Source organism: Alligator sinensis, unplaced genomic scaffold, assembly GCF_000455745.1.
Source record: "Alligator sinensis unplaced genomic scaffold, ASM45574v1 scaffold193_1, whole genome shotgun sequence".
Classification (NCBI taxonomy): domain Eukaryota; kingdom Metazoa; phylum Chordata; order Crocodylia; family Alligatoridae; genus Alligator; species Alligator sinensis.
The window spans coordinates 435,918-455,386 of record NW_005842199.1 but is presented as its reverse complement, the minus strand read 5'-3'; positions in this window follow the sequence as shown (position 1 = coordinate 455,386).

Genomic DNA, 19,469 nt, shown 5'->3' with positions numbered 1-19,469 from the left:
GGAAAGCTTTACATCACTTAACAGTGGCTCCTATAACAAATGGAGGAAAAATATTAATGGGCTCTGAAAAGAGTCCCATCTAGTCCTGCTCAAGTAGAGGGATGGTGTCTACAGGCAGACCATTGGGACAACGAATAATAGATGAGGCTTCATATGGGCCAGAGATGCAGATGATCCCATGCATCTCTGCTTATAAAGATTTTTATTTTTTTTAAAGAAACCAGATCAGCTTGTTTTCCCCCTGGAAGGGCTGCATAGAATACAATAGGGATGAGCCCAAGAGACTTCTGAATAAATTTAATAGTGTTACAGAAATTACTCTGAAAAACAACAGTAACTGAGTCCATAGGGCATTAAACTATCCTCTATAGGTACGTCCCTAAGAGTGCACATGTGCGGTTTGCAGCACTGGAGACCCATCTGCAGTACCGCAAACTGCATGCATCACACATGCAGGCATTCACTGTGCTGCAAATTAGCAGTGAGGTGGGTTTTCTTGACACCAGGAGATCCTGATATAAAAAAAACCTGCGCCAGAAAAAAAAGGGTGGCACACCTGGCCACTGCTGGAGCCCCAGGAGGTCCCCGAGACCCCAGGTAAGAGGACACATGTGCTGCTGCTAGTTGTCCCCAGGAAACGCATGTTCCTGCTCATGCTGACCTTACCCTATGCAAAGATATTGGGGAGGGGGGGGTTAAGTTCTGCAGAATGGTTTTAAAATCTATTGAAAGGTTATCATTTTTATTACATTCTGTAATGTTTTGCCACAAAGGGACATGATTTCTCTTCATACCGAGGGTGTATCCCTTGGGGGGGGTTTTGTATTGAAATGGGTTGAAAAATCTCCAGTGGGATATTTTTCCACTGGAAAATCCTGATTCATCAAAAAGCAATAAGTTTCTGTGAAACTCTTTGGTGTAGATCAGGGCCCAACAGGCCAAATGAGTAGTATGGGGCTGGTCCATGGGCTGGATCCAGTACAGGAGGCCAGTTCAGTGTGGGCACTGCATGACACGAAACTTTGGGGCAAAGCATCCACACCTAAAGACAGGAGGGCGATCCAGGCTGACCTGGACAAGCTCAGCAAATGGGTGGATGAGAACCTGATGGTGTTTAACACTGAAAAATGCAAGGTTCTCCACCTTGGGAGGAAAAAACCTGCAGCATCCTTATAGACTCGGCAGTGCTACACTGGCTAGCACTACGGAAGAAAGAGACTTGGGTGTCATGATTGACCATAAGATGAACATGAGCCTGCAATGCGATGCTGCGGCTAGTAAAGTGACCAAAAAGCTGGCTTGCATCCATAGATGCTTCTCAAGCAAATCCCGGGATGTCATTCTCCCCCTGTACTTGGCCTCGGTGAGGCCGCAGCTGGAGTACTGCGTCCAGTTTTGAGCCCCACAATTCAAAAAGGATGTTGAGAAGCTTGAGAGAGTCCAGAGAAGAGCCATGCACATGATCAGAGGTCAGGGAAACAGACCTTATGATGACAGGCTGAGAGCCACGGGGCTCTTTAACCTGGAAAAGCGCAGGCTCAGGGGTGATCTGATGGCCACCTGTAAGTTTGTCAGGGGTGACCACCAGTATCTGGGGGAACGTTTATTCACCAGAGTGCTCCAAGGGATGACGAGGTCGAATGGTTATAAACTACTGCAAGACCGTTTCAGGCTGGACATAAGGAAGAATTTCTTTACTGTCTGAGCCCCCAAGGTCTGGAATAGCTTCCCATCAGAGGTGATTCAAGCACCTACATTGAACACCTTCCAGAAAAAATTGGATGCTTATCTTGCTGGGATCCTATGACCCCGGCTGACTTCCTGCCTTCAGGCGGGGAGCTGGACTTGATGATCTTCCAAGGTGCCTTCCAGCCCTAATGTCTATGAAATCTATGAAATCTATGAAACACACATCCCTGACTTCCACCTCATTCAGGGCTCCATGTGCCATGTGCAGTACATCGAGCCAGGGCTGGGGCTAGCGCATGCTGCATGCACCTTGTGGGCCAGTCTTGAGCATGCCACATGTGGCATACAGGTCTAGTCCAAGACCAAGGGGCAGCACTGTAGGCTGCTGGAGGGCTAACCAAGAGCTGGATCTGACCAGAAGTGCATATCTTTGACACCCCTGACAGAGACATTTTTTTTTAAGTAGAAATAAAGCACTGTGATATTTTAAATACTGTCCCTTACAGTCTTTTCAGATTGAGATTTCAATTTTCTGTCCAAAATTAGCTTTTGTTTCATTGCTTTTCTATTAGATAATATGCAATAAAGAACAGAAATCAGAACAAAATGCTTTGATTTTCTGTAGAAAGCATTTTGACATGAAACTTTTTGTTTGGTTTATATTCAAGGTCAGAACAGAAACAAATTAGAAATCAGGAATTCCTCAAAAAAATCTGTTAATATCTCTCATTTAATCCAGACCCCAAGAGAGTCCATGCTAGGCCAACATTGGAGTGGTCTCCTTTCAAGGTCCCTAGGGCTTTGAAAATGACCATTCAAAGTGGCAGTAAGTCTGAAATGTTAATTCTTTTCTTAGAAAATGAGAATCAGAGGATCTCTCTTGATCCGTCACTGGAATGTTTATGTTGGTATCATCAGCATAGGGAATAGAGGTAACAGCAGGGCCAGCCATATGGTGTGCCAGGCCTGAAGTTGCTATGGTGTGTGTGCCGGCATAGAAATTTCTTTTCTTCCTGATCATTGATCCAGGATCAGCATTTTAAAAAATGCCCCAATCCTGAAAGATGGGTGCTGATGACCAAGTGTTTTTGGCTCCGGCAGGTTGTAAAATATTGAATTGTAAGGAGTGGATGTCAGGTGATTTATTCATTTAATTCTTCTGTTGTTTCTGTTCGAACTGAATGTTAGGCAGATGATATGTCTTCATGATGTCATGAAACACAAAGGGGATGGCATTTTTGTGTATCTGCTGTGCTACCTTCAGAAAGTCTGAGAGTTTCTGGGTGTCATACTGCTGTTACCATAAGCTGCTCCTGTCTCTGTTGGAATGCAATGACAAGTCACTTAAAAAAATGATGGATTAATAAAAATGACACTGTCCAGTTAATGTTCCTCTTTAGCTTGTGCTCAGGAATAACTTGTAATAATAAGCAATAGTCAAGGACTTGAAGTATCTTCTGGGACATGGCTGGGACTCACCAAATATTAATGGCCCCTTAAGTCTGGTTAAATTTATGACATTTTGTATGATTGACTTGCAAAGCAAAACTATCGAAAACATAATTTACTGCAGAATAACTGTGCTTCATCTCCAGACGTTCTGACAACATCCTTGCTTCCCCCTATTATACACACATGGATCAGCCACTTAGCTGGTGTAATTCATTGCAACTCCACTAACATCAGTAGAGCTATGACAAGTTACATAGGCTGAAGATATGGCTCCCATTTCCCAATTTCTGTCGCACTGTAGCAGATGATAATCTTATTAATCTACAGAGCTAGAAAGAACTGTGTAAAAATACATCTTGAAAGATAGGATCTCCCTTTCCAAGTAATGTTCAGCATCAGTTCTCTGACACTTCTGAATATGGTGCCCCTAAAACCAATGTGGAACTTAAGTCATTGATAAGGTGACACCTTCTGAATAAAATTATTCATAGTGGGACACTTCCAAGATCGCCATAGCTTGGAATTTCTAGTCCTGGTATAAAATGCTGAAATAATCGCTTGCCCTTCAAGAGAGCTGTGCTTTTCTTCCACTAGTTCAGAATTTAATATATTGAGTCCTGAACCTTCTGCAGTTTGCAAGGCAGGGAGGGGTGTGTGCACAACCTGCAATTTGTCCTCCAGTTTTGAATGGAGAAACAGTTCTCAATCTTGCCCAGAGTCAATACAGTACTGCATGGTCCCTGAAACCAAGGGCCCCAAGTGGTTACTAAGATTGCTTGTGCCTTAAGGATGCCATGGGCAGAACTTTTTCCTTAGGCAGCAGAAGCAGAGACAGACTTAGGCAAAGCAGTGTTTTGTCTGGTGTGCCAGTAAGTTTTGTGTTTATATGTAAACAGATTCAGACATAATACCAGTATGTGCATAAGACAGCCTATCATTTGCACTAAATATGCATTGTGGTAAATACTGACATCTACATTTTCAGTCTGGTCTTAACCCTGCATCCATTTTTGTCACCTGAAATTATTTGCAGATGCAATGAAGGTCATCTGTCCTCAACAATCCTGACTTGTGGCTGAGGTTTGAGTACTCAGATGTCCAAATGATATTAATTCCATACACAGGAAAACCTTGGGTGATTTATATATACAAAAGATTTGGGGGCAAAATTCTGGCTACCCAAAGCTGTACATCTAAAACTGTGGGTATTAAATTTTGGCATCCATTTTTTTATGCCAGCTCTAAGAATCTGGCCCTAAAATATCTTTAGCCTGGAGTTATAACAGAATGTATTGAATGTGTCAATCAGCTGAGTTTCCTCATATGGCAAGGGAAAAAAATCAGATGGGAATTCTATAGTCTGTTCTCTCGGATGAGACTGAACGGACCTACTATGAAACACGACACACGCACATTTTATTATTAACTGAAATAATATCAGGATCAGACTACAATTGGGTGGGAAAATGGAACCTAAATGAGGTATAAGTCTGTCCCTGAAATTCACAGGGAAAAAACAGATATCCCCACTTGTTTACAAATAAATACCAAGACAAGTGTCAGTATGGCAAATACCTCCCCACCCCAGTACATGATAAAGTCAGCAAATGAACCTGGATTCTTTTTTGCCCCTAGAGCCTTTTTCATCCAGAAATCAGAACATTATGAACCTAACAAGTATGATGCAGAACAGGTATCCCAAGACCTGGCACTTTGGCCAGTAAGGAGATGTTTTTCCCTTCATGGAGTTTCTGGTGATATATAAGGATGTGAAAATAAAGACAGCAAAGGCTCTAACTCAGTATTAGTGCTTCCTTCTGAATAAAATTATAACATATATAACATTTTTGGTGGCATTTATAAAATATAAATAAAATATATATAAAATTATAACATATATAACATTTTTGGTGGCATTTATCTCCCATCTGAAGGAGTATACAGCTGTGCAGATGAATGGCACATAAGGTTACTGGGCTGGGGGGTGGAGAGGGGGTGGGAAGAGGGTAGGGACCAAGATGAAGTGGGGTAGCCACCCAGGACTTTGTTTTATAATGTGTTTGGTGCCTGTCCAGAATTCATTTTTGGGGGGTGGGGGTCCAAATAACTTGAATTAGATCTTGTATTGTGGGGAGGTGGAAAAGCCTTGTAGGTACGGCACTATAACTCTTCTTTGATCCATGTGGGATTCCAAATTACACACATTTGGTGCCCTTCAGTTCTCTGTTGTGGCTATGAGCTGTTGAGTGAAATGGTTACTACCTCCTCTGAAACCTGTTTTTGATACACTCTCTTCACTACAAAATCTAGGATGCAGGAGCAGCTGTCTCACTTTCAGCCACAAATAAAGTGTTATCCATGCTAGCTCACCAGAATAACATGGACAAGCTTTCAATTACAATGTTTTAAAGGGAGGTAGGGGCATGATGTATTGTTCATGAGCATATATCAGCTGATCTAGTGTAATTGTTTTGTCTGTCCACTCCTAACCCACAGTAAATGAAGCTACCTCTGAATAAAACGGGATAAATGATGGCAGTTTAGTTTCCATTATCATGGCTTATCATGGAGTGGGCAGACAAAACAGTTACACCAGATTTCTCTGTAGTAAAGTAAGTTACTTGCTCTTAAAGCAGAATAACTGCTTATTCTGTCTGTGCCTTCATAGCCAAACTTTAGGTTATCTCCTGATGTTATTTTAACTCCTAACATGCTTTTTAAAATGTGATATGTGACTCTGCCCCTGGCAGATGTGATATTTATTGTGCATTAATCACGCAATAAATGGCAACATGACACACATGCAAGAAAATTTATGACATGATAAAACGCCAGACCAGCCACAAAGATGTTCCACAACTGCTAACAGCCTCAAAATACACAAACATCAAGTGTTCTACATCTATGCAGATCTTTAACTAAAAAATCAAATGTACAAGAAATCCTTTAGTGGTTTTCTCTTTAGAAAAAAGTTTCCAGGGGAAACTCCTTAAAATCATAGAATTGTAAGTGGGACTGATAGGGACTTTAAAAAGTAGGGTGACCACCTTTTCCAAATTTAGGAAGCAGGACACATGCCTTCTCCCCTTTCCTTCCCCTTCCCCCACAGCACCGAGCAGAGCCTGTGAGGGACGGGGGAGGATGTGGGCTGCCTGCTGCAGGACTCAGGGCTCTTTGCCCTGCTGCCCTCCCCTGGGAGCGCCATGCCAGCCACACCACTATGGCGAGGTGCCCCCTTCTCACACTGCAGCAACAAGGGGCACAACTTCACACCACTGCCACTGCCACTGCTGCCACCATTGCTTCTGCTGGGTGGGGAGGGGGTGTTTCACCATGGTGGTGCAGCCAGTGCACGGCTCCCAGGGGCAGGACAGCAGGGCAGAGAGTCCCAGGCCTGCATCTGTCCATGCCCCATGCATAAATCTGGGAGGGGCATGTACTCCCCCATGCTCCCCTCCCCAACAGTGCACAGAGCAGTAGGGAGTTGACATTCCCCCGCCCTCCCAGATGAGCCACCCATGGCTCCATCCCACTCCACAGCCAGACCCTGTGGCTGCACATTCCTGCCCCAGGCTCCATGCACCACCCCAGCTGGACAGTGTCCCCAGCCCCAGCCACTAACCCTGTCCCACTCCCTCCCTCACTGTGGGGTCCTCAATCTGCCCCACCTCAACTTACCTGCAGGCAGCTGGAAGAGCTGCTCTCCACCACTGTCTGAGGCTCTATTGCTGGCCACGGGCATGTGTGCATGTGCACACATACACATGGCTCCCCCTACATCCCGTTCTCCCCAGACCCTTGAATGCTGGGACTCTGCCAACCTGCAAGGGGAAACTTGCCATTTCCTGTGATTTTTCACATGAACAGAAAACCCAGATCCCTGCACATGATACAGGGAATCCAAGACAAATGCTGTCCCCAAGTCATTCATCCTGGGACCGGAACTTGATCTTTAAATTTTGGTACTGTCCTGCCCAATTAAGGTCGGGTGGTCAGCCTATTAAGAGATCATCTAGTCTAATCTGCTGTTCAAGGCAAGCTGTGAACCATTCCAATCCAACCTCCACTTAAAATTTTCCAGTGAAGGAGATTTCACTCCCCTCTAGGTAATCTGGTCCAGTGCTTAATCTGTTTTTGTAGTTAGAAAGTTCTTCCTAATACCTAGCCTCATAGGCAGAGGTAGAAAATATTGGGGGGAGGGGAGGGCTGAGTGCACTTGTACATGCATACACATACCCCCCCAGCAGGTAAGTCTGTTGTGGAGAATGAGAATGGCGGGGCAGATCGAGGCCCCTGTGATGAGGGAGGGAGTAGGACAGAGGCAATGGCAGGGACAGGGACTGAGGTAAATAGGGCCCTGGGGCTGGGGTGGGTCATGGGATGCTTGGAGCCCGGGCATTTCATCCAGGGGTGCAGGGGAGGCTCCCACCACTACATGCACCCCGATGGAGGCACAGGGGGGCACGTGCCCCCCAGGTCTGTGCATGGGTCAGAGGCAGGCTACTGCTGTGGGCTGGGCTCTGTACCCCACTGCCACTGCCTCAGGAGAGGCATGATGCTATGTGCCTGCTGCCACCGGGCAGGCAGGGAACGCGACGCAGTCAGTGTGTGGCAGGCACATGGCCTTGTGCTGCTCTGAGACAGTAGCAGCAGGGTGCAGAACCCAGCCCGCAGCAGCAGCCCACCTCCACCTTGCACACAGATCCAGAGGCATGTGCCCCCTGGGCCTCCACCAAGGTGTGTGCAGAGGCAGAAGCCCTCCCGCTCCACCCTCCCCCCCCGCATACCTGGATGAACCACCTGGGCTCCAAGCACCTCACAATCTGCCCTGGCCCCAGGGCCCCATTCACCCCATCCCTTGCCTCTGCCCCACTCCCTCCCTTACCATGGGGGCCTCGATCTGCCCCCCACACCCTTTCCCCATGACGGACTTACCTGCTGTGTTAGGCAGTGCTCTACACACCGCCGGGCTGCTGCAGGCTGCAGCTGCATGTCTGTGTCTGTGCGTGCCCCTCCCGCCCTGCTGCAGCCACCCAGAGCCTGCACCCGGGCTGCCCCGCGGTCCTCTGTGCTGCCACTGCTGCCCCGCATTTGGAGGGGCTAAGTCCCATTCACCCCAGCCTTCTATCACCTATGCCTAGCCCAACTTCTTAGTGTTGCAATTTAAATAATTTCATTGTTGTCCTTTCCCCTGGGGTAACAGAGAACAATTGATCACCATCTGCTTCATAATGACCTTTTTTGTATTTAAAAACTGTTATTAAAACCCCATTTTATCTTTTCTTCTTTAGACTAAATAATTCCTGTTTTCCTGGCCTTTCCTTATATGTTGTCTTTTAAACTTCTAATCATTTTGTTGCTCTCCTCTGGACCGTTTCTAGTTTGTTCACATTTTTCTTCAAATGCAGTGCCCCAAACTGGCATAATACTCCAGGCAACGAATCAATATTAATGAACAGAATGGAAAGAATTTACCTAAAACTTGCTGCTTCAAAGTGAAACTGGGCTACAAAGGTAGACTGGTCCCTGGGACAGCACAGATCTAAACCAGTGACCTCTGATGCTCTAGCTCTTAAGCCACTGCAAAGCACCCAGGCTGGGGCTAGCAGAGGCCATGTACTAGTCAAGAGGTACACTATTGAACTTCCATATCTATTTGTTTACCTCCCAATTACTAAATAAGGAGCAAAATAACAGTTGCATAAATATGAAACTTCTCTTCCTCTGCTGTACTTTTGCCAAGTTGTTTCACTTATCTGCACATAAGGTTAAATGAGTACTGCACTTAGGATAAGCTCAACACCAACACAGATTTATTTTGCTGCTCACAGTCCTCAGGCAAGATAAAGGGCTTAATAATGCTTGGCCCTGCTCAAGAGAAATGTGGGAGAGAAGAGGAAGAGAGGATATAGAAGGCCCTTTTCTATGATCCCTCTTGGGCCCATGCAGGAAGTAGCCTTAAACCGATTTCTCTGAGCTCCTATAATACAAATCTTCTGTTTCTGGTGCCGTAGTCAGTGATGGGAAGGTGTTTGGAAAGGGAACATGACTGAGGCTCTCTTCTCTAGCCACAGTAGCTAGCCACAGAGGAGCACTGCACAGCTGTTGCTAAATTTACTCTGCCATTGCTCCTGGAGACATCGGGCACCTGTACATGAGCCCGGAGGCTGCTCTGACATGCTGTAATTACAGTGCGTCAGAGAAGACTCAGTTAATCAAGTCTGCTGAAGCGTGGTAATTACCACACTCCAGCCAGCCTCCACATCTTGTGTATTTGCATCCTCATGCTTCAAAATGATGGTGGGAGTGCTTTATCTAAAGCTTATTTGATGAGCTTTAGATAAAGCAGCCCTGCCACCATTTTGAAGTGTGGGGATGCTGATACACAAGATGCTCCAGGCACTTTAATTAGAGTAACTCTTGAAGCTGCTCTAATTAAACCACACCCCCACCACCACCACTCCCAAAGCATGTGTAAAAACTCCCATTATGACTACAGTTGCTCTACCCAGACATTATAGCTGTTGACACCACCACTAGGACATGACAGCTGCTAACTTCCCTTCCACACAGGCGCATTGACTCTTGAGGTATCATTTTACCCAATATTTCTACAAAATTGAAGTCAAATTAAAAATATGATATTCTGAGTGCAAGATTCACTGCTTTTATTAGCTCTCAGCATTCACTACAAAGAATCAGATGCCAGACTTCTTCCTTAGGCACCACTAAATTGTATTCTTACCCCTCTGACACTATCAAAAGTATCTAGGAGGTGCTATAGTTCAGCAATATGTATATCAGCCTGTGATTATTTCCTCTGCTGTGTTCATAAATATATGAAAATAGTGTCAATAATCACAAGACATCTCTCCTATTTCAGCTCCAAAAATAATTGGAGTTCATGTCCAAATAAAGGGTTTCTTCCCCCTGGCAAAGTTATAAGATTTCTTTTAGACTATGAATGCAAAGCTTTATCTAGTTATGGGTGTTTGTACTATGGTGAATGTCAGAGAGTGCTTTATATTTTCCCTGTATCATAACAATTCTGCCTGATCTCTAGGTCTGGCCATTCTATTTCCTGTTTTATCATTAATTATCTAGCCATAATAGGCTAAAAAACAAATGAAGTTTAAAGTCACCAAGCTTTCTGGTATCTTTCCTGGATATTTCTGCATAGGGATACTACTGGTTGTATAGATTGTATAGGTCTTTGCATTCCTGTTAATGCTGAAATGCAAACCTTCCTATTAATGAATATTTGAGTAAAACACTATGATGGTGTGAACTTTTTCACATTTTTGTCTTACCTAGAGGAGTATGACACAGTTTGTGTCTTAACAATTAATTTGCGTGCCAAGGCCTGGGGAGGAACGATGGTGCAGGGAGCAGGGAACTAGTTAGGATGCTGAATCAAAAGACTGACATGCAATTCCCTGCTCTGCCCAAAACTTCCTGTTTGACCGGAGTCATGTAACTTACTGTACCTGCACCTCAGTTTCCCATCTGAAACTGAAGATAGTAATAATACCCTGCCTCCCACAGGTATTGTGAGAGTGAATACATTTAAACCATGAAGTTCCTCAGATACTGTGCACGTGTAGGTACCTAAAATAGATATGTACTAGGCCTTGATCATGCAGTCCTCTCCATACACATTAAATACTGTGACTATATGGAACCCCATTGCTTATAAAAGGACTCTTCTCAGACAGCAATTTGACTGCATGGAGTGAATTGCACAATCAGGGCCCAAGACTGTAAAATAGCAGTCAGCCAGCAGCTGATAATCTGCTTGTAAACTCCTGTTTGAAAATAAAGACAATCCCATTTTACACTAACCAGATGTTTAACAGAATATCAGTATCTAAAAGTGCCCAAGGCTATTGCTTTATAAAGGTCTGAAGAGGGCTTACAAAAATTATAAAATCACAAACAATTATACAGTTCAGAGGCTTCTCAAAGCTGTGAAATACCATGTGGTATAGGATAGAGTTCCCATTCTTTGTATTTGGTATGTCATATATGACAGATTGTAAAGTGCTCTTGTATATCTTACCTTTCCAAGTTTTTCTGTTCTCAGATTTTCCCTGTTCTTTATTATCCATAATTGGATAACTTCTCTCCAATTTTCTCTTTGGAACATTGAAGATAAGGTTTCTGTTTAATCATCCCACTTTAAGTACTTGCAATCAGACAGGATATTGCTGCTTTTAAAATAAGACAATGGCATTTAATGACTTTCATTTCTTCCTATACAAAAGATTAATTTATATGCTGGAGTCATCTTTTCATTGGAACATTCTCTCTACTCTTTTTAAACGATTCAACCTGATTAACAACTTAATTCTTTTATATTTTTGATTTTGTGGTTTTCACTGCAAGCATTTGTTTACCATCTCTTTACTGAGATCTAATTTAGCTTTTGTTTTTGAATTAGTCTAAAGAGCTTCGAAAAGTAGCAAGGTGTGGGGGTGGAATATGATTTTATTTCTGGCATGTGGTATTGGGAATTGGGTCAAAGGCTGATGCCTTGTATTATTCTTGGGGTTGGTATGGTGGACACATGCTGACGAATTTGATCCTTTCCATGTTACTGTCAAGTAAATGGAGGAGTGGGGAGTCTCTTAACTGAGAAAAATATACAGTATTCCTTAAAGGCCCTCAAGAATTGAAGCCACTGAGATAGTGGCTGGTTATGAAAAATGTTTGGATGTTTATGGAGTGAGGGAATGTTTCACAAAATGTGGGTACTACTCAGACAGAGTCCCTACTCCAAGGAGTTTGCAGGACTCTACCATAAGGATAGACAGCTAGACAGCAAAAGGCATATGAGTGAGTTCAGGGAAGTTCAAGGAAGTCTTAATTTGTGCATGGAGCTGCATGGAAGAAGAGATGGAGGATATTGTTTAAGAGCTTGACAAATGGATTTAAAAGGATAGGAGCATGTTAGGAGATGACTAGTTGTGCTAACATGGATTTGGATAATGAACACTAAACATAAAAGAGCCAAAGTTTGGAATCAATAAGAAATAGGTAAGAAATTAAGGGAGGGAGGAACTGATAAAGCCAATGGGCAAGAAAGGTTTCTATAGTAATAGTACTGTAGCGGTTGCATTTATCATGGTCTGAAGAGGGTCAGCGCAAATTTTTCAGAGATCAAAGGGGAAGATATTCCAATAGCAGAGTAGGGGTCAGTTAAAAAGCAGAAACAACACTGTCCATGTACAGGCATTATGCTTCTACCAGGAGAATCACTATTCTCCTGGTAGAAATTAGGAGGGTATAAGGCGTCATTCAATTTCTCCTGGGGGAAACAAGCCCCCGCTGAGAGAGAGATTTTCCAGATGTCAGCTTGAAAGACCTCCTTTGCAAGAAAAAATCTCTGGCAAGAAAGAATGCTTGTACACTCTCCTCCCAATCCAGTCTTGGAGGGCAGTGGAGCACCAGGGCAAAACCCCCTCCCTGGTCCCCACCCCAGTCTGGGGAGTGGGTGGGTAGCTTAGGTGACTGCTCCAGTCCTCTCCCAGACTAGTCTGGCAGGGGATAACATGACTGCTCCTTGCCCTCCAACCTGTTCCCTGGACCTGGGACCATGGTTTGGGGAGTGGGCAGGGGGTTTTCCCACTGCTTCCTCTCTTGGCTCCCCAGACCAAAGTTCCCTGGCGTGGGAAAGAGGCTGGAGGCTTTGCCTTGCTGCACCCCTGTCTGGGAGGGGAGGGGAGGGGAGCAGCAACCACTGCTTCCTGTCTCTTCCTTACACCAAGCAGTGCACAGCTTGGGAAATGGGCTGGGGGCTTTGCCCCTGTGCTCCTTTTGCTCCTCTCCCAGAAACCAGGAGTAGAGCAGAGGAAGCTGTTCCCGGCCCATTCCTAGACCCCAGTCTAGGGAAGGTGTGAAGAGTCTTTCCCCCGTGCTCACTCCCCCGGTGACCTTCACTAGGGTTACCATACATCCGGGTTTTCCCAGACATGTCCGCTTTTTGAGTCCTCCTATCTCTATCTGGGTGGGTTTTTCAAATCTGAGTAAATGTCTGGGTTTTTGCTTTGTTCCACTGGTGGGAGCAGGGGGAGGGGCGATTGTAGGCAGGGAGCTGCAGGCAGGTAAGTGTGTCTGCACTCACCTCTGGAGCTGCAGGCAGGTAAGTCTGGGTTACGGGGCTGGGCCTGGGGCGGGAGATGGAGCTGTGGCAGGGCAGGGGGCAAGGGGGTTGCCTGCTCCCCTCAGTGGGGAAGGGGGTGGGGGGGGGCCTTTTGAGGGCCATGGCTAGGCCTCCTGGTGCAGTGTGGCAGCCCCAGCCCAAGGCGGGGGGTACTACAAGCCTCCCCTCCTCTTTCCTCCAGCCCGCGCCAGGGCCAGACTCACCCCAAACCTCTGCACTCCAGCCCAGTTGGGATGGGGGCAGCTGGGGTCCCTCCAGCAGCATGGGGGGAGCAGGGGCTGTGGGTCAGGAGCGAGGGGAACCAGCATGGCCCAGCGGGGCAGGGTACTGCGGTTTGGGAGTAAGGGGCACTGGCAGGGCTGAGGTCTGTGGTTCGGGAGGGAGTGAGGGAGAGCAGCAGGGCTGGGGGGTGGGGCTGTGGCTTGGGAGTGAGGGGTAACAGAATGGGCAGGGGCAGGTACTGCCATATCACTGCCCCCCTCCCCATGCCCCCCTCCGCGTGACAGGTGTCCTCTATTTTGAAACTGAAAATATGGTAACCCTACCTTCACTGCTGCCCACTCCTTCCCCAGACCAGGATCATGGCGGCCTGGGAAAAGTGCAGAGAGCAGAGGGGAGCAGATGGCTGCAAGCTGAACACCTGGATGCACCATCTCTCAGAAAGATTTCTAAGTGTGGATATTTCCAGAACTAGAAATGATTGTTTCTGGCCACTATGTGCTTGTCTGATAGATGCAGAGATTATACATTAGAAGGCACCATTGTGATAATCTAGCCTGAACTCTGCATAACACAGGCTATAGGACTTCCCCAAATTAATTCCTGTTTGAAACAGAACACATCTTTAAGAGGGAGGGAGTGGGGAATCTGGTCTTGATTGTAAAAGTCCAAGTATGGGAAATCTACAACTCATGGTAGGCCGCTCCAATGGTTAATTACCCTCACTTCTTAATGTGAGCCTTATTTCTAGCCAGAGTTTATCTAGCCATTGCATCTTGTTCTGCCCTTGTCACCTGAGCTGAAGAGCCCACTTTCTAATTTCAGAGTCCCATGCATGTACTCATTACTTTTTTATCAATTTGCCCCTTCATCTTTTCTTTTATAAGTTACTCATATGCAACTTTGCCAGTCTCTCTATATGAGGCATTTTTCCAGTCCTGTAATTGTTCACTTGCTTCTTCTCTAGACCCTCTCTCCAACTTATCAAAATCTTCCTTGAACTGTAGATATTAGAACTGGATGCAACATTTCAGGAACACTAAAACCACTGCCGAGTACAGAGGAAATATAATCTTCCTGTTCCTAGTTGAGGATTCCTGTTAATAAATCCAGTGAACACAGCCATTAACTCTTTTGGCCAGGGTCACACTGGGAGATCATGTTCAGCTGATCATCCATCGTGACCCCCAGATCCATTTTGGAGCATCCACTTCCCAGGATAAAGTCACCCATGCTGTAAGGTGGCCTGTGTTCTTTTTTTACCCGATAAATGACTTTTAATTTGGCTGTATTCAAATATATATTATTTGCTTGTGCTGAGATCACCAAGCAAACAAGATTTGCTGTATACCAGTGACCTGAGTTCTTCATTATTTATCATTTTTCTAAGCTTTGTGTCATCACAGACTTTATCGGTGATTTGTTTTTTCATCAAAATCATTAAAATATTAAATAACTTAGGAAAAATCCCACTAGAAGCAAACTAACTTAGTCACCTTCACATTATTACCTTTATCAACCACATTTGTGATTTCATGAAAAAAATATCAAGTTAGTTTGACAGGATATATTTTCCATAAATTCATGCTGAATGGAATTAAATATATTATCATCCTTTAATTCTTCATTAATCAAGTCCCATATCAGCCATTCCATTATCTTGTTTGAGATTGATGTCAGGCTGCCAAACCTATAATTATCCAGGTCATCCCATTTACCTTTTTTAAATATTGAGCACAACATTAGCTTTCTTCCAGTCTTCTGGAAGTCCCCCAGTGTCTCAAGACTTATTGAAATCAACATTAACAGTCGAGAGAGCTCCTTGGACAGCTGTTCCAAAACTCTTGGGTGAAATCTATAAAGACCAGCTTATTTAAAAAATGCCTGAACCTTAGTAGCTGTTATTTTAACACACAGTTACTGTTACTATTGCAATAGAAAGTGTTCCTTCATTCTTGTCCTTATGAATACCTCATCTTGCTTTCTCTCAAATGCAGATCAGAAATATTTATTGAAAACTTCTGTTTTCTGTGCATTGTTACTGACAATAATGCCATTTCCACATAATAAAAAATGTAATTTTAGGGTGTGGGTTTTTTTTACCCTAATATACTTTTAAAAACCATTCCTAGTTGCCTTTTCTCTGCTAGTCACGCATTTTTCCTTGTGTGCTTTTACTTCTCTAATTAACATGCTACGATTTCTAGCTTCTGACTTATATTCTTTACCATCAATTTTCCTTTTCTTCCAATTTTTTAATGTTTTTCTTATTTTTGATAGCTGATCACTCTCAGCCAAGAGGTTGTTTTTGTTTGTTTGCTTAAACAGTGAGGCCTTTTTGTCAGTGTGTGGCATTTTGCACATCTAGTAAAACATTTTCAAACAATTCCCAATAGTCATGTGGAATTCTTCTGATTAAATTCCTTCTCCCAATTGGTTCGACTCATAATTGTTTTCAGCTTGGTAAAATTGGCCTTTCCAACCCACCAAATTTAGTTATTGCTTTTGGATTTCATTCTGTGTGCACATAACAAGCTATGATCACTTGCACCTAAAATACCATTAAAGTTTAGCTCTATAATCCATTTCTCTTTGCCTGTCAAAATGAGGTCTAATATAATTTCTCCCATGTTGGATACAATACTTGCTGCGGTTTCCTTGATAGTATTGCATCTGTAAAATTACCATACAGACAATAACATCAGTCTCTCGCTACCAAGAGCACTCTAAACCCCAACAGAGTAAGCCATGGAGGATGAGTCCTCTGCCACTCTACAGCAGAATGAAAAAATCATTTTCATTCTTCATTCCCCATACCTCTCATATGGGAACTGATCTAAGGTTGATCAAAATCAGTGAAAAGCCTCCTAGGTCCATGATATTTAACCTAAAAACATGTTTTCTCCCGTTGATTCTCTTCACTTTTGTTGACTGGGGAGACGTCCTTAAGCTATTACTTTAAGCATAGTTTTTGTATGTTAATTTTCTTTATGAAAAAATGCAGTGAAGTAAATGGGAGATGACATGACAGATTGTAACTGCTGTGTCTATTGGCCCCAAAGGCAGTCATTTGTGTTTTAAAATTCAGTAATTATATATGTACACAATAGTTTCTAATGGGCCCCAAACTGTTTGCAACACAGGCCAACATCCCTAAATACTGTGTAGCAAAAGTGGTAAAGATTAAAATAAAATCAGTATAAGGGACAGAATTAAATCATATCAGTCAGAGAGAAATCTTTTGGAAGAAAAACTGCAAAGCAGTACATGGCAAAAGATACTGCAATCATAAGAAATAGTGCTTTTAAAAGTGTTAAATATAATAAAAGAGCATAACTAACAATCAAACAGGAAGCTGTCACTTTGACAGTCTGATCACATAGGCTAAGACAAAGTAAATGCAGCTCAGCAATGCAACATTTAGAAGGACTGTTACTTAAAAACATAATTAATAACATTATGTGAGAATGGTGATGAGCTCAAGCTTATAGAACAATTTTCACCCATTTATGAGCTAGTTTCTTAGAAAAACTCCTGGAACCAAATCATGCTGCTGCCATGAAACAAAAGATGGAAAACAAGAGATTGAAAAAGTCCACGAATTTCATTTTGTGGAACTTCTTCCAGATTTCCATCAGAAACGGGGACAGAGGAAGTAGGTTGGTTTCCATGATACTGAGTAGGAGTTATGATTCTCATTATCCAGACAAAAAGTTGGTGTAACCCCATAGAGAGTTACATTTCTGGTCTTAGTGATGCTCCTCGGGCCTCCTTCAGGTAGCACAGCTCCTCTTGCAAGTGGATCACCTTCTTGTAGGGCAATGATCAAGAGCATGGATGCACAGGCTTTTAAGGTAATAGTAAAAATGTTGACTTTTTCTTGCATGGGGATCTTGATTGGACTGATGTTATAGAGGGTGGTTTTGGAACATTTCACCAACTCCCTGCCTGCCAGTGTATAGTGCAAACTCACGGAGAGGCTTAATTTTCAAAAGGCCCAAGCATCCACAACTCCTCTTGACTTCAGGAGGAGCTGTGAGCAATTCATGTCTTTGCAATTCTGGCCAAGAGATAAGATGTTGATGCTCCTGTGGAGCTGGATGGGAGGTTTTGCACAGCTTCCCTGCCCTCCAGGAAGGAGCAGAGATAAATGATCTAGTGTGTGTAACAATAACTGAGTGGTTCCTCTGTGAGGACCGGTTTTATTTTAGGATAATTATATTTTGTTCTGTATTTTTCCATAGATTACTCCACCATTAGGCCATCAAAGGCACAATCCAGTCATGCCATTCAGCAGGTTCTAGCACTAAAAATATACCAGCTTTTCCTTAATCTAGTCAGAGGTTCAGGGTCTGATTAGTTCCACCACCTCTTCTAATTCTGAGCCAGAGTGCTGGATCCTGGTAATCTCAAGGACACATAAATATTAGTCAGACAAACTTACATAGTTAATTTAGCTTAATTATGAATCTTAGCTCTGGAGAGGCTGGCAGCTGAGCTGACTCTGGTACTGACTTTTTTTCTCCTGCTTCAAGAGGCAGATTCCTCCCTTAAAATCAATGCAGGTCTTTGACCAGACAAAATGGGCTATCAGGACAATACTTGGTTAATGAACCAATAAAGCACCTTTGTTTCTACCACTTCTTACTGCCCTGTTCTTACTCCTACAGTTATTACAAAAATCAGACAGGATGTTGCCTTGAGATATGATTTCCATAGTGGGATAGATTTTATTATACCAGCCGTACAATACCCACCATTATCATTTTGATTATATGCTCCTCTCATTTGCACTATTGGAACATTATCTGTGGTACATTCATTATTACTTTATAAGAAACTGAAACTACATCCTTAAGATGAATTGTAAGGAAGGATTTCTATTTTCACAGATAGATATTTTGGCTGAGAACATTAAGCAGCAAACATTATTTGTAAAAGTTTATTTTATTTTATTTACGTAAACCCTAAAAGAAGGAAATAACACAGATATTTCTAGCAGACAGAAAAGCCTGCGGCTAGTTGCAACAAATGATTGCAATTTAGAATTCATGTACTATTAAGAAGTTCTGATTAAATTGTAAGTTCCTTGGGAGAATGGAAGTCAAATAAATGAAAGTCTGGAGTTGGCCCAGTGGCTGTGAGGGGCTGTATTATGTCATCTCAAGGAAGGTTAAGGTTCAAGCTGTGACCTAAGGACATTTTGCTCCCAGACCTGTGAAGATCAGACCCATCATAAACAGGACATAAATGGACTCAGAGGTACACAGATAAATAATGCTTAAGATCCCCTTGGCAGTGAATTTGAAAGGTTCTTTGCTTGTCCTCATAGCTAATGGTGTTATTATTTGTTACAGTAATGCCTAGGTTCCCTGAAATTGAGTCCTACTGTGCTAGGCACTGTTCATACAATATAGAAATGGTCCTTTTTCTGAAGAGCTTACATGCTAAATAGGCAAGGCAGACAAAGCATAAAAGGTAGGAATGATTAGCATTGTACAGATGGGAAAGTGGGGCACAAAGAGATTGTCTAAGGTCATCAAGGAAGTCTATGGTGGATCCACAAACTAAACCTAGAATTCTTAGGTCCCAGTTTATGATTTAGTCATGAGTCTGAGCACAGGTCCATCCTAGCAACAAAATGCTCCTACCTCTCATAGGTCACATCTACATGAGACGCTGACTGCGCAGTTGTTACTGCACAGTAGCATTGCTGAATGGCTTTTAGGTGATGCTGACTGTGCACTAGTTTGTTACTACTGTGCAGTAGCATCACATCACACTTCATGCCATGCGACGCTACTGCGCAGTAGTAATGAGCTACTGCTCAGTCAGCATCTTGTGTAGATTCAGCCATAGGGTATTATAACAGCCAGTACAACTAGCGAAGTAAAAAGTGGCCCTGAACTGAAACGATACGGAGTGAGGCCAAGTGTCATTAGGGAAA